A 17165-nucleotide genomic window follows, 5' to 3' on the forward strand; every position below is an offset into this window, starting at 1 on the left:
GTGAGTTTCCATGCCTCATCCGAGTCGCTTCCCCTGTATCGATAGTTTTATGTTGATGCTTAAGAGCTATGCTATGGACGTCCGTCGCGACGACCCGCAAACAATACCCAAAGGGATCTAGAGCCAGCACCTAGGCAGATCCAGATTACAGACACAATGTTACCTACGCAACAACAACCTCAGAAAGTCCATATACCCTTAGCCATACCTAGTGTCATCCAAGAAGAAAGTGACTTAAAGTCATGGGAAAGTGGACGTACTCACTTGTTGATGGAAAGAATGTTTACAGAGGGACTACCTAACCCTATCAAAGAAATGGGGATCCCATCTTCCCCACGTCAAGGGATAGAAGCCCAAAAGATGCCATTAAATATTGCCAAATTAATGCATTTTATGGCTTCCAAAGTTAGAACCACCATCATGTCCAAACTATATGGAGACCCTGAGCTATTCTTAGCTCTTCGAGCTTTCCTCAATGGAGAACTGAAGGTTGGGCTACCACAATTTTCACAGATGGATGGAGCTAGGGAGATGCCAATAGAGGAGGAACACTTAGATCCACAACCCAACCTAGATGAGAACCCTGTTGTAGAAATACCTCTTAACAAGTTGGGACAATACTTTGAGGGAGATGAATCCAATGCAACCATACCAATCACTACCAAGGGATTAACTGTGAAGGGAATCCTTGATGGTGGCGCTGGGGTTAGCATTGTGACTAAAAATTGATGGGAAACTATGGGCAGACCTCACCTTGTGACCACAACCATAGTAGTAACGATGGCCAGTGGGTCTATTGTTAAACCTATTGGGATGCTAGAAGATCTCAAGATCAAGGTCTTTGGACATAAAATGCGAATTACCTTCATTGTTATGGATTTCTCCAAGCACACTATGGCATCTGAGATGATCTTAGGATGTCCTTTCATGAGGGAAGCAAAAATGGTGCATGACTGGTCTAAAAACTGTTGGAATTAGGGTTGCAGAGAAGCACACATAGCTTGGAGAAGACGAAGGAAGCTCAAGGCACACAATAGAGAGTGTATTACTTGGTGTGCAATGGAAAGATAGATAGCCCTAGAGTGATGGGCGTATATACAATGCACGGGGGAAAAAACCTCCTAAAGAGGGAAAAAATGCCCCGGCGGTCCTAGTGTGTTCACACACATCACTACCACATGTATATGGTAACAAATCTCCCCTGGAATGATGCGGTGAACGAGAGCTGGCACATGAGTAAAGGGAAGTGCCATGCCCTGAGGACAGGATCAGTCCACAAAGGGGAGTAAGCCCAAAGCTTTGCGAAAAGCTTCAAGCTTCTCACGAGACAATGCCTTTGTGAAAAGATCTGCAAGGTTGTCCTGTGTTGGCACATAAGCCAAGCTGATCTCTCCTGCTGAGAGCCTCTCGCTGACATAGTGGTAATGCACCTCAATGTGCTTTCTGCGAGCATGAAAAACTGGGTTCCTCGCAACTGCCAATGCGCTCTGACTGTCAGTGTAGATAGTGTTGGCAGTGTCCTGTCCAACACCCAAGTCAGCCATAAGGCGTCTGAGCCATACACACTCAACCGTAGCTGTGAAGACTGCCCTGTACTCAGCCTCACAACTCGAAGTGGCCACAGTAGGTTGCTTCTTGCTCAACCATGATATACATGAACTGCCAAGCATGAAACAAAAACCACTTCTGGACACTCGCGTGTCAAAACAACCAGCCCAATCTGAGTCCGAAAAAGTATGTAAGTCTGGCGGCAATGATCCCCCGGCCTTGGGATAAAACAAGCCAAGATGTAAAGTGCCACTAAGGTAGCGGAAAATCCTCTTGACAGCCTGCCAATGCTTAGACCCTGGGCTATGCATAAATCTGCTGACCTACGAGACTGGAAACTGAATATCTGGCCTCGTGTTGCATACATAAATGAGGCAGCCAACAGCAGTTTGGTAAAGAGTGACATCAGCAGGATCGCCAGCATCATGTAGACTCAACTTCAAACCTGTTTCCATGGGAGTGGCAATAGGTTTGCAATCCTCAAGTCCAAACTTACATAGCAATGTCTCTATGTAACTTTTCTGACACAAGGCAATACCACCATCACACTGCTTAAACTGTATACCCAAGTAATGATGCAACAGCCCCAAATCTTTCATCTTGAAAGTAGCATTCAAATCAGCCTTAAATTCAGCAATATGTCTCTCATTTGGTCCAGTGATCAGCAAATCATCAACATAAAGAACCACAATGAGAAATACATCATCCTCACGCTTTACATACAATGTGCTTTCTGTTGGACTGTTACGAAAGCCTCGTTTAACCAAATGAGTGTCAGCTTTCTCATACCAAGCACGAGGAGATTGCTTCAACCCATACAAAGCCTTCTTACATTTGCACACTTTGTCCTCTTGTCCTTTTATGAAAAAACTGCGAGGCTGCGTTACATAAACTTCCTCAAATATGTCACCATTCAAGAAAGGAGTAACAATGTCTGATTGATGTACATCCCAACCAAAATGAGCTGCCAATGCACATAGAAAACGCACAGTAGTCATACGACAAGTGGGAGCAAAAGTCTCTTCATAATCTATGCCTTTTTGTTGTGCATAACCCTTTGCAACAAGTCGAGCCTTATGGCGATCGATCTCACCATCCGGCTTGCGTTTCAACTTGTAAACCCACTTCGTACCAATGGCCTTTTGCCCAGGAGGCAAATCACATAAAGTCCATGTGTCATTATCTATAAGTGCATCATATTCTCATTTCATGGCAGCAATCCAATTTTCTGAATTCTGTGCTTCATTAAAAGACAGAGGCTCCTCAACATCATGTAAACTAGACACAGCCAAAGCATAACAATCTGATGCATAAGATGCATGGCGAGAGCCTGAACAAGTACGACTAGATAAAGGTGCATCCAATTTACTGTCACGCAAAGTGTGCACCAGCCATTTTGGCATACCTCTAGCCTGCTCATTTTCAGCCCTTTCCTCATCAAGTACATCATGTACATCTGCATCAGTAATACGCTGTTCTAAAACATTTTCAGAAACCCCCATAGGTTGTACATTTGCCTCATTGGAACTTACATTCGTATTTCCACCACTGAAAAGAGGCAACAAAGTGTCATAAATGTCATGTGAGCTTACATTATTGTCTCCCGTGAAACCAGAATATGTTTTTTTTGCGGATGATACAACCTGTAACCTTTGCTTTCAGCACTATAACCAACAAAAATACATTTGACAGCCTTATCATCCAATTTTCTTCGGTGCACTTGTGGCACCAAAGCATATGCCAAACAGCCAAAAACACGGAACCAGGATGTACACCAATGCCCTGCACAATGTTCCAGACACCCTTTGACGCAAGAACATGTTGCATCATATAAGCCCACATAGGGTAGTTTTCCCCATCCAACCTGTCCTTAGCAGCAAACATCTAGAACACATCTGTGTTGTTGTTGTCAACCATGGTAAATGCTGCACCTAATGTGAAAACTGCCCGAAAATAGGAGAAATGGAGCGGGAACAACCTGTGCTATATAGCACAAACCGTAGAAGACTAAAAGGCACGGCACTGATAGAAATTCTGCACAAAATGACGAAATAGCATGTGCAGTACTGCCTGTAGTGGAAACGGAGGCCGAAATGAGCCCAAATTAAAATTCTGAGCAGACCAAGCTCTTCGAGATATCCCAAAATATTTGTCGACCTGCGAACGCTCGCCAAAGATCATTGAAATCGGAAAAAGTAAGCAGGCGCGTGCTGGAGCAGCTGGCGACTAAGCCCGAGAGGACGTGACCTGCTCTGATACCAATTTTTGGAATTAGTGTTGCAGAGAAACACACACAACTTGGAGAAGACGAAGGAAGCTCAAGGCACACAATAGAGAGTGTATTACTTGGTGTGCAATGGAAAGATAGATAGCCCTAGAGAGATGGGCGTATATACAATGCACGGGGGAAAAAACCTCCTAAAGAGGGAAAAAATGCCCCGGCGGTCCGAGTGTGTTCACACACATCACTACCACATGTATATGGTAACAAAAATCATGTCTACTTGCAGTTCCAAGATTCTGTTATTCAAGTAGATCTTGTAATTGGTCGAGCACATCCTCTAGGAAACAGATTTATAATTGATCATAGATCTGACACCAAAGTTCACTTGGCCCCATTGAAATATTGCTACACGTGTAAAGTAGACACTGATGTTGGGGAAGATTCTCCTTATATGGATGTACTAGCTGGGATGACTGAGTCAGACAATGTGGATTGGGTCCACCTAGCAGCAACCATAGACACTTGGGGAAACAGGGGAATGACCTGGGTAACACCTGAGGGGGATGAAATGCCACCACTTGTACCCTTAAATATGCTAGAAGCAATGCATATAGCTTCTGATGACCTACAAGATGAAGGTTTGGCTGGCATTGGGACCAATAGCGTCTCACAAGACTACAGCCCACACGATTTAAGGTCAAAATCATCAATTGAAATTGACTCTGAGAACGAAGAATCTGAGTTAAATCTTAGTGCAAATGTGGGGACCAACCATTCAGGGCCCAGTGGTACCCTAGATGGCAATCTATCCAAGGGAGCAGAAGACACAAGTAGTGATTCATCTAGTGACTCTTCACTAGAGATCGTCTGTAATCGAAAATTAGACAAGAAGAGTAAGATATATAAGAGACAACGATATCGAGCAAATGTGCGTGCTAGAATAAATGAAAAGAAATCTACCACAGAATGGCTTAATTATATAGGGACATGTGATGCTCATCGGAAGTTGGTACATAACTGGGGTGAATACCTTCAAAGTGTTATGTGGTGTAGTCCACAACCCATTGACATCACACAACTAGAGGCTACAGAGAAGCCAAATTTGAGCCGTACAGTAAAGAGACGACAAAATCAAGAGTTAGCTCAACAACAAAAGGAATCGGAAGTGAAATCACAATCCACAGAACAAGAGGACCCCACAGACTTACACCCTGCACCACCTGAACATTTCAAATCCTATACCACAGAGGAACGTAAGGTTGTGTATACAAAGGCTCAAAGAAAACCTATCAATGGAAGAAATGGAGTCTATGACGGGCCAGCGATAGTTAAGGAAATAGAGTTAGCAGACCCAGGAGAAGAGTCCAAACCTGTCTTCATTGCCCAAGATCTGACAGAGATTGAGGAGTGTGTACTTAAAGAACTTCTCAAGGAATTCAGGGATATATTTTCTTGGACATATCATGATATGAAAGGTGTTCCACCTTCCGTGGTGCACCACACAATCCCCATGAATAGCATGGCTAAACCAGTTCAGCAACGATCCTACCCAATGAATCCTAAATATGCAAAGATCGTTCAGGAAGAGATTGAAAATATTGTGGAATGCGGCTTCATATACCCTATTGAGCACTCAGAATGGGTGTCTCCAATAGTGATTTGTGCAAAAAAAGAATCGAAAACTCAGAGTGTGCGTGGATCTCAAGAAGGTCAATGCCGCCACTAGGAGGGACCATTACCCCTTGCCATATTCAGAACATGTGCTTGAAAGAGTTGCAGGGAAGGAAGCTTATAGCTTTTTAAATGGGTACTCTGGCTACAATCAAATGGCTACAATCAAATCACAATTGGGCTAGAGGACCAAGCTAAAATAGCCTTTATAACCGAATTTGGAGTGTTTGCATTTGTGTTATGGCTTTTGGCTTAACCAATGCCCCTGCTACCTTTCAAAGATTAATAAACACTGCTTTTAGAGAATATCTGAGGGAGTTTTGCGAAGCTTTCTTAGATGACCTTTGTGTTTATTCCTCTTGGAAAGAACATCTATCATGCTTACGATAAGTGTTTGAGAAGTGCAGATTGTATCACATCTCCTTAAATCCTTTCAAATGCCAATTTTGGGTTAAACATGGAGTCATTTTAGGGCATATAGTGTCCAAAAATGGGATTTCCACAGATGAGAGCAAAATTAAAGCCATTGCTGAATTGCCACCACCTACAAACTATAAGGGAGTTCAAAGGTTCATGGGCCATGTAGGTTATTACCAACGGTTTATTTTAAACTTTGCCGAGATAGCTCGTCCTTTGTACAAGCTTCTTATTGAGTTCCACTGGACCGTGGAGTGTGACCATGCTTATGAGTCATTGAAAAAGACCTTGACTAGTGCTCCTATTCTATGAGTGCCCGATTGGAATATAATTTTCCATGTGCATATTGATGCATCAAACCTTGCTATTGGGTGTGTTCTAGCTCAACCAGGAGAACATAAATTGGACTATCCCATTAGCTAAGCAAGTCATCAATTGAATGATGCCGAGAGAAACTACACCACTATAGAGCGAGAAGGTTTAGGTATGATTTATGCAGTGAAGAAATTTTGCTACTAGCTTCTGGCCAATAAGTTTGTTTTCTATGTTGATCATCAAGCCTTATTGTATCTCGTAAATAAACCTTGTTCCACGAGAAGAATTACACGATGGTTGCTAATTCTCCTTGAGTTTTATTTTACCATTGTGGTGAGACCTGGTAAAAGACATGTCATGGCGGATCATTTGTCTTGCATACCCAATGGTGAAGCCCCTACTGGAGTCGATGATTAATTACCCGATACTTCTCTATTCCTATTCGAAACCATACCTGAATGAAGTGAGAAGATTGTGAACTTTCTAATTAATGGTTTTCCACCCAAAGAGCTTCGTAAGGACATAGCTCGAAAACTGTTAAAAGAATGTGAACCTTACTCTCTCATTGCAGGAACTCTCTATAGGCTAGGGAAGGATGATGACTGCACTACCCCTTGGAAGTTGTTCACGAATGTATGTTTATCAAAGTTAATGAGAAGAAGTTTGGACTTTTTTGTTTGTTGATGTGTAAGAGCACTCTTGGTCTACCATATTTTAGATTGTTTGATAAGTTAAATAAGATTTGTAGTCATTTAAAGTATCATTTTTTTTTGTAAGATTGTACATGAGAAGACATGATAAAGTACAAGAGATCTTGACGGAATAAACCTCGATGAGATTCCCACCATGCACTTGTGACACCATACCTCTCCTTGAACCCTTTGACTTCTATCGTTGTGGGGAGTCCAATGGGGGGCTATTTTCAAATTTTTAGCATAACTTTTTTTTGAAGGAAATTTTGGTTATTCTAAAGTTTATACACAGTCTAAGAGTTCATTCTGATTGTTTTTCTTCAGTTTCAAATTTTGACCGAGTACACTCCTTGGAAGCCACTTTTGAAGGTGTTAGGGCGAGATTTTGGGAAAGTTTTGTATGTAGGAAATACAGTCCTTAACACAATAAAAAACAATGGTTCTTTGAGTATTTTCAGATTCCATGGTTTTAATGCTCGTTGGAGCCCGTAGATTAAGAAAAAAGTAAAAAATGTATGTTTTACATCATTTTTAAATAAATTATCAACTTGCACATTGATTTTTGGAGAATGCGAGCAAGATATGATTTTTTCTCATCACATGATGGTCGAAGAACGCGATGAGATGAACAAATTCATGTGAGACAAGCCTAGACAGATTCGGAGCCGATTGAAATCTAGAAGCTGTTGAAAACAACCGAAAAGTTCAACACTTAAAAAAAATATTTATAAAAAATAAAAAAAACCTAACACTTGAATCATGGCCATGCATCAAAAATATGCTCACACGGTGAAGGAGGTGCTTCAAAGCTATGGAAATCAGTATAAAATGCAAGCAATAGCGTTGGAGGCTATTCAAGAAGTTCTAGAGGCTCACATCATTTCAGATGACTTTGCAATGACAAAATGATTAAGAGTTGTGTCTACTGTCTCCATAGTGGTTTGGCTTTTCGGTTTATCCATGTGTTTTAAGTTAAGTGGTTTTGGCCATGAAGAGTTAAATTTAAATCAAATATTAACATTTTTGCCATCCTAAGGGGCAAACAAAGCTAGAAAAGGCAAAAAAAAGGCTGGCCACAAGGGCGCGCAGATGGCCCATCCAGCAGTTTTGGATGGCTCATCTGCGCGCCCTTGTGGCCACCCTTTTTTTTTGCATTTTCTAGCTTTGTTTGCCCCTTAGGATAGCAAAAATGTTAATAGCTGATGAAACCAGATGTTTATGTAGCATGAGACTAGATTTTTATATTAACCAATGTGATTTGGCCTTTTGGTGCAGGGAACTAGTAAGTTGAGTTGAAGGAAGGCATAATGTGCTTGAAAAGTTAAATTTTACATTCATCTCACCTTTTCCAAGGTCCTGGAGTGCAACAATAGCCTAATTATGCAAAAAAAAGGGTGGCCACAAGGACGCGCAGATGGCCCATCCAACAGTTTTGGATGGCTTACCTGCGCGCCCTTGTGGCCACCCTTTTTTTGCATTATATGGCCTTGTCTGCCCCTTATAATAGCAAGAATGTTAATATTTGATGAAACCGGATGTTTATGCAGCATGAGACTAGATTTTTATACTGTCCAATGTGATTTTCCCTTTTGGTGCAGGGAACTAGTAAGTTGAGTTGAAGGAAGGCATAATGTGCTTGAAAAGTTCAATTTTAGGTTCATCTCATCTTTTCCAGGGTTCTGGAGTGCAGCAATAGCCTAATTATACAAAAAAAGGGTGGCCACAAGCGCCCACATATGGCCCATCCAGCAGCTTTGGATAGCTCACTACGCGCGCTTGTGGCCACCCCTTTTTTTGCATTATATGACCTTGTCTGCACCCCAGGATACCAATTTCTTTTTAGATTAAGTAAAAGCAAATCTTTATGCAACATGACAGTACAAATTCCACTTCTTTTCACTCAGATGTAATTAGAGCTCCCCCCCCCTTTCTTTGTGTTCAAAGGTCCAGAGCATTCACTATGTAAAATTTTCCTATATCATGTGCGTTCACTAGAATGGATTAAAAGTACCCCTTATAGACCTTATCTACACATGTTTCTGCAACTTTACAAGAATATAAAATCCCTTCTGTTGAACACATGTGCTATGTTACATATACTTTAGTGAACTCCCCATGTCAACGGCCTCACAAATCCTGTGCACTAAATATTAAACACTAGAAATCGACCAAACAAGGAGCCAATTTTTACTTCCTTGTGTCCACCTAGTGTTCTTGTGAAACATTGCTAATGATATATATTCAACATCCCCAAATGAGGACATCTTGACAAAGTTTATGATCCACTTTAATAAGAATAACCATTAATGATTAAACTGAAATCAAAATATTGCTTGAATTTCTTCAAGGTGGAGTGATTAAGACTTGCGACTTGAATCATCGTACAGGCAAATCAAAATATCCATAAAAGTAAACAATATTTCTCAGATCTGTATGAAACTTCAGTAATCTAAATTAAATACTCGCACTCAATGAGACACCATTTAACAAAAAAACATATTTATATTGCATTTATAGAGGAATCCAACCTCATGAAAAATAATTACAAATGGAGACAATGTTGTTGCTGTTAGGGTTATCTTACAAGTATTTGTCTTCCTCATCTAGAGATTCATATACACTTGAGTATTTGTGTGTCTATGACACTAGGGAAGATAGTAGTACTATATGGATGGCTTCTATGAGAGCTCCTAGAGAGTCCCTATTGGTTCAAGATTCTAAAAAACACCTACTATTCTTATCAACTTTTAACATGGTAGTGAAAGGTTCCTCAAGGAACAAAAATAGAGTGATTTCCATCTCTGCACATGGTTGCTTGCTCATGTCCTCTTAAAACAAGTTGAATCTGTAAGTAAACAAAAGATTATGTGAGCACAAAGTTATAAAGTACAAAATGATATCATTCCAATTATCTAATGACAATTATACGAAGAATAAATTACAAGAAAAATCTTTGACGACTCTCCATAGATAACACAGCTTACTTACATTGTGAGACTCAAATCACATGCTACACAACTATAGATGGCGCACCAAAGTCATCAACAAAATAGCACCACCCAATGTTATGAGGTGTGAAGCCTAAACACTGAAATCCATAAAGAGGTTAATTCTCTCCAGCATGATAAACTTAAAGATGGAGATGATGTTAAGCTCTGAATGTAAGCTACAAGGGTAGTTTTCTTACCATTCTATATTTATGTTGGAGATGAACCCTTGCAATGCCCACGCGATATTCACACCTCCTATTGTTGTGGTATGCAACTCATGTGAGCTCATACTTTTGCCACCTTCGGGAGTAGAGGTTTCCATGTAGTGTGAGTGAATGAAAGTAGAAGCAGTAGAATATTGTTTCATGTTGTAATGGAGATGAGAGAAGGGAGAGGAGCTAGCTTGGTGTGAAACTATGTGGTGGGTAAGGGGAAGAGATGGAGGAGGAGCTTGCTTGGTGCTACAATGGAGGTGGGAGAAAGCTAGCAGAGAGATAATGATGGACTATAGGGGGTGCATGTGGTTGTTGCAGCAATGGAGAGCTTGGAAAAAGGTTTGTAGAGAGAGAAAAACACTTTTTAGCTATAGAATAGGTTTGGAAAGACTTTGGAGGGTGAAAATGATGTTTTGATTTGTTTTTTAAAAAAATCAATTTTTTGGATTTTTTAGTGCACGTTTTTAACTTTTGAAGGTCAAAAATACTTTTTTGACTATGAAATAGGTTTGGGGACCTTTTAAGGAGGGAAAACTTGAAATTTGAAATTTTTTGAAAATTTGAAATTTTTTGAAAATTTGAAATTTTTTGAAAATTTGAAATTTTTAGTGTATTTTTAAATCCGGGCCAAAAAGTGGGGGAAAAGAGGTCAAAGTGGTCCCCCCCCCCCCCCCCCCCCCCCCCCCCCCCCCCCCCCCCCCCCTCTTTCCCCTAGCCACCTCGCTTACCTTCTCACTAGGTAAGAGACAATTAAGAGGTGTAAGGCTACCTTGTCGGCCTACTTTTTTGAGGGTATAGAGTGTGTCCACCACCCTTTTCCTATTGGCTGACCTCTAATTAACCTTAATCCCAAAGGGCCCCTAGAGGGTTCATATTTTTCCTAATGTGGAAGGCGGTGAGAGAAGCCAAAGGGGATGGTGATGAAAAGCCATCGCCTCTCATGGAGATAGGGAACGATGGTCCGCATCCAAAATGGATTTAACATCTTTGTATGGAGATATGGGATCCATTAAGTCTAAAGACAGTAGACCAGCGTCATTGAGAACTTTACCACCTTATTTCGGTGAGTATGAGGAAAAGTCAAAGATTAGGGCAATACCATCGCAACATAAAGTGGGGCATGCAAAAGTAGACACAAAGACTTTGCTGAAATCTTGTCTACGCCAATGAAGTGTGCAATCACATTGGTTGAATTGTTAAAAATTAGGCCAAGATTGTGGACAGAGGTAGGTAAGTTCCTAGACAAATTTGGGGTGAAGGATCCAATTAAGGTTTTGCAAGATGTTGGGAGAAGAGGGGGAGATCGACCGCTTAAAGTACTCAACATAAGCTTTCAAGCCATCACCATCAAACTGTCCACCTCTTCTTCCAATTTCCAAGCACACACACTCACCTAGACTATGACACACACACACAGTAAACAGAGAATTGATATAGACAAGCTTGTAAGGAGGTGTAAGAGATGTGTAAGAGATGGAGACTAGATTAGAGAGTACACAGCAAAATAACCATAGCTTAAGAGAGTAGAGAAGAGAATCTGCAAGAGAAAGGCCTAAATCTAGCCCCAAAGTCCACGGCACCCCTCTCTTGTGGAGTTGGTATTTAATATATCATTTTTGAGTTTGAGGTGCCAAAAATTGAGGCCCCTCTTTTACAACCACTTCACTTTTGTAAATGAGTGAAGCTCATTAGTTCTTGCATGACCCATAAGGGGAGTTCTCACTACAAATATTTACAGAGCCATAGTGGCTTATTGAAATGAGATTCTAAGATACTGTGCAACTATAAAATGGCCAAGAATAATTGTCGTCGCCTCTTCATCAACTCCCCGCATTCCACTCTACAAAATCATCATCAACTCAATTAGTAAAATAAATAGACATCACATAATTAACCATTACGCCCAGCTATCCCAATTGCAGTTAACCACTACAATAGGAGGGTGCCCAGTCTCGTAACATCCCTCCCACCAGGGATAGCAACTGTCCTCAGTTGCTCAATAGAGAAATCAACTGGACCGTGAGTGATGGAAAGTGTGGAGAAGGTTGGGAAAGTTGCGAAAAAACTTTTCAGGCATCCATTTGGCATCCTCTCTAGGGTGGCCCTTGAAAGTCAAAAGGTAACGGTTATAAACCATTCCAGTGCGTGTAGTGGTGGTCTCATGGTCAACAATTTTGTCAGGGATGAGTTGCTCTTCTTGGTCTACAAGTGAAGGTGGGTCTTCGTAAATGTGGTGTGTAGGTAGGGGTCCTCTGAATGGTCGTAAAAGACTAATGTGAAATGCATTGTGAATGTGCCAATGTGCAGGTAATTCTAAACAAAAAGAAACATCATTAATGACAGCTGAAATTTTGAAAGGTCCATAAAAACGAGGAGCAGCTTAACAAAGACATTAGTATCAACACTTTGGATCCTTCGTTTTTCGATGCGAAGTAAAACATGATCACCTTCTTTGAATTGGTGTGCCTTGCGGTGCTTGTTAGCATGCTTGGTGTAAAGTTCTTGTGAGTGTTTAATGGCAGAATGCACACTTGCATAAATATCATGAAAGTCAGTAGTGAAATCATCAGCGGCAGGCACAACATTAGAAAGACATGAAGCAGGAGTAGGAAGTGAGTGACCGTATACAATTTCAAAGGGAGATTTACCCGTGGCAGTGTGAGTGGTGTTGTTGTATGCAAATTGCAAAATATGTAGGTAGTCATCCCATTTCTTAGGTTGAGAGGAAACATAGGCCTTCAACAAGTCAATAATAGTGCGGTTGGTGACTTCGGTTTGACCATTAGATTCAGGATGAAATGCAGAAGTAAAGTCAAGTGTAGTGCCAAGATTTTCAAATACAGTAGTCCAAAAAGCACTACAAAATTTTGAGTCTCGATCGAAAATAATCACTTTAGGCAAACCATGATGTGGAAAAACAGTCTTCAGAAACAAAAGTGCAGCTTGATGTGCTGTGAGTGGTTTCTTACTCGGAACAAAATACGCTTGTTTAGAGAAACGATCAATAATAGTCCATATCATGTCATGTTTGTGCATTGTGAGTGGAAAACCAGTAACAAAATCCATGGAAATATGTTCCAAGGTCTTTCAGGAATGGGGAGAGGGTGTAAAAGTCCCAATTTCTTACCTGTAGCTGCTTTGATTTTTTGACAAATCAAACAAGTTGACACATACTGTTTAACATCCATTCTCATAGCAGGCCAATAGAAATCACGACATAAATTTTGAAAAGTTGCAGCAAATCCTCTATGTCCAGCATAAGGTGGTTTGTGCAATTCTTCAATAATTAATGTACGAAAAGATTTAGTCACACATAATTTTTGTTTGAAATAAAGGAAGTTTTCTTGAATAGTGTATTCGAGAAATGTGTGTACAGAATTATCAAGCATGTGCAACCATGTCGTTTTGAAGTCATCGTCATGTGCATAAGTGTCAGGCATAGTGTCAAATGAAGTTCCCATAATGGTTGATAGATGATTAAGTGAGGGTCGTCTACTCAAAGCATCGGCTACAACGTTTTCTTTACCAGGTTGGTATTGAATGTTGGGCTGAAAACTTTGAATAAAAGCGGCCCACTTAATATGTCTATCATCTATTAAAGGCTGAGAAAGTAAATATTTGATACTTTGTTGATCAGTTTTAATGATCAAGTCAGTACCCATTACATAGTGTTTCCAGATTTTCAATGCATGTACCACAGCAGTCAATTCTTTATCATAAGTACTGAACTTTATTTCAGACGGTTTGAATTTACGACTTTCGAAAGCAATGGGATGGTTATCTTGCATAAGGACTGCACCGATACCTTTACCACTAGCATCAGTGACTACCACAAAGAATGGTCGTTCAAAATCAGGCAATTGCAATACAGGTGCATTAGTCAAAGCATGTTTAAGTGCATTAAATGAGCTTTCTTGCAAATCAGTCCATTCATAAGGCGTGTTTTTCTTCAACAAGAGAGTCAAATAATGTGCTTTGTAAGCAAAATTACGAACAAATTTCCTGTAATAGCTGCAAAGACCAAGAAAAGATCGTAGCTCATGCAAGTTTTTGGGTCTAGGCCAAGATTGAATGGCTTCAATTTTCTTTGGATCGACATGAATTCCTTTACCCGATACAATATGTCCCAAATATTCAATTTCAAATTGGAAAATGAACTCTTTTCAAGATTCAAATACAAGTGATTTTGTGCAAGCAGATCAAATACACGTGTTAAATGTTGCTTATGGTCTTCTTCAGATTTACTGAATACCAAAATGTCATCAAAAAATACAATCACAAAATCTTGATGGTCAATGAAAATTCGATTCATCATGTGTGTGAATGTAGCTGGTGCATTTGTCAAACCAAATGGCATGACAAGAAATTCATAGTGCCCAGTTTGTGTTCTGAAAGCAGTTTTGTAGACATCATGTTCAAACATTTTGACTTGGTGATATCCTGATTTAAGGTCAATTTTGCTAAAGATGTTTGCCCCTTTCAGTTTGTCTAGTAGATCATCCACTCTAGGAATAGGAAACCTATTCTTAATGGTGATATTGTTTAAAGCCCTGTAGTCGATACACATACGAAAGGTTCCATTTTTCTTGTTGACAAGAAGTACTGGACCTCCGTATGGTGAACTACTAGGTCGGATTAGGCCTCGGTCAAGTAAATCAGTGATTTGAGTTTGTATTTCCCTGTGTGCGATAGGATTTACACGATAAGGTGCTCTACAAGGAGGTTCACTACCGGTATGATGTCAATTTGGTGGTCTTCTGGGCGTGATGGTGGAATTCCAGGTGGAGATCATGCATGAAACAATTCTTTAAATTGTGAGAGAAATTCATCGTGTGTGGAGTTACGTGAAGTTTCAGTTTCAACAGAAATTTGATTTACCAATACTAGATATGTTTTCCCTGTTTTCGAATTGCTCGTTTGGCTTGAGTGTGAGAGAGGAGTGGAAATTTTTGATGTGCCAGTGTTGCTTGGATGGAGAATTTTTTATTATTATGAGTGAGAGACATTGTACGTGTTTTATAATTAATCAACGGGTCAAATTCATGACGAAATGGCATTCCCAAAATCATATCGAGTCCATGCAATGGTGCTACCAAAAATGTACGTGCCTGTGTGAATTCACCAATGCAAACTTCAACAGTGACTTGAGTTTTTACGATTAAAACGTTGATTATTAAAAACAGTTTTGACCTTGTGGGGTGATGAAATTTCAGAGAGTGATAGTTGTTGTGCCATCGTGTGGAAATGAAATCATGGCTACTACCATCATCTAGTAGAATGGTGACATTTTCACCCTTAACAGTGCCTTGCACTTTAAACAAAGTGTGAGGAGATATAGGAGTACCTGAGGATGGGTTGTCATCGTTATCATAATCAGGATCATATCCCTCACCGTAGTTAACTTCCACTTCATTGTCGTCGGGTTGTAGCATCTTCGATGAGGTTAAGAGTAGCTCCGTTGGGGCGGTTGTTGTTGAAGGGTTTTTGACTTGAATTCCTGTTGACTCCATTTGAATGGCCATTGGATTGACCATTGCCCTTAGCATGACCATTTGGGCACTTATCTGCATAGTGACCATACTGAAAGCATTTAAAACACTTCACCTTTTTGTTACCATTAGAATTTGGAGGAAAACGCTGGTTGAAAGGATGTTGGTCTCCTCGTTGCTGATTGTTGTTGTGGTTGTTGCTCGTATGAGGTTGAGCAGTGGCAGGAGGATTGTCAAATCTTCGTCTTTTGAAAAAGGTACGGCTTTGGTGTTTGCTTCTGTCAGAGTTAGGAGAGAAAGGAGGTCTCTTGTTGCGGTTAGTGTTAGCAGGTTGATCAGTGTGAGAGGAATGTCCACCTTTCTTCTTTTCTGCGTTGAGAGCCAAGTTAATGGCCTTTGACAGAGAATCTGGTTCGAACATATCTACCTCAACACTAATTTGTAGTGCCAAGCCTGATATGTACTTCCGCTTCAATTTCCTGTGACTAACATGTTCAATAGCTTGCAATTGAATTAGACAATTCCAAAAAAGGTCAGTGTAACCCTGTACATCTTCATTTCTACCCTGTCGAATTAAATCCCATTCACGTCGTGCTTTAGCTTTGTATTGTGTTGGCAAAAATTGGGGTAAAAACACTTTTTTGAATGCATTCCAGGTGCGTGGTCTTCTTCCATGTTGTTTGGTGGCATTCCACCACAATGCAGCGCTGCTAGTAAGATGATTGGATGCACACTTTACCATTTCACGCTCGGGAAAGTCTTCATCATGAAAGTAGTCATCTAACTAACTAACCCATGCTAGAACCGTGCTAGCATCTTTAGTGCCATCAAAATCTTTGAAAGTGAAGGCTTTTCTACTAATTTTGTTTTTCTTGGGTGCCGGTGCAGATTCGGTGCGTGCAGAATGTAATAATTTATCTTCAAGTTCTTGCCTTCGCATGCGTTCATATGTGAGTGACTGCTACAAATTTTGAAGTTGCTCTGCAATCGTGGGTGCATGAGGAAGATGTGCCATGATTGCGTGCTTTTTTTTTTTCTTTTTCTTTTTTTTATTTTTTTCTCTTTTTTTTCTTTCTTTTTTTTTTTATCAATAAATAATGAAATGGTAATGCTTAAAAAGGCTATTTGGTGATATTTACAGATGCAATATGCAGAATAAAATAAAATAAATAACAGAAATGTAATGTACTTAGCTGAGAACGAGCGGTGGCGTCCAATCCAAAATGGCGATGCGCTAGGAAACTGCCAGAGAATAGACAGTCTGACGGTGCGTCACCGAGCCAGTTGAATTTGTAGCGTCCGATCTCCCTTACCCCCAAAATAATAATACACTGACAATTTTACGTTATGGTCACTGCCTGATTTGTGCACTGTGTCGTGGCGGATGGTCGTTTAATTACACCTGGCCCTTGATCGCCTCTAGTTTTGAACTTGAGATGCGAGTAATTCAATTTGGCAACTTTGGTCAAATTGCCAACTTTGACTTTGCTTTTTTTTTTTTTTGTATTTTGCAAAGGCTTGAGTATTGGGCGGCCGGACAATTGTAGGCCACTCAAAATTTAAAGGGTGTGTGTGTAAAGCCCTTCAAAAGCCTAGCATGGCGG

Source organism: Adiantum capillus-veneris, chromosome 2, assembly GCF_014529385.1.
Source record: "Adiantum capillus-veneris isolate H3 chromosome 2, ASM1452938v2, whole genome shotgun sequence".
Taxonomy (NCBI): Eukaryota; Viridiplantae; Streptophyta; class Polypodiopsida; order Polypodiales; family Pteridaceae; genus Adiantum; species Adiantum capillus-veneris.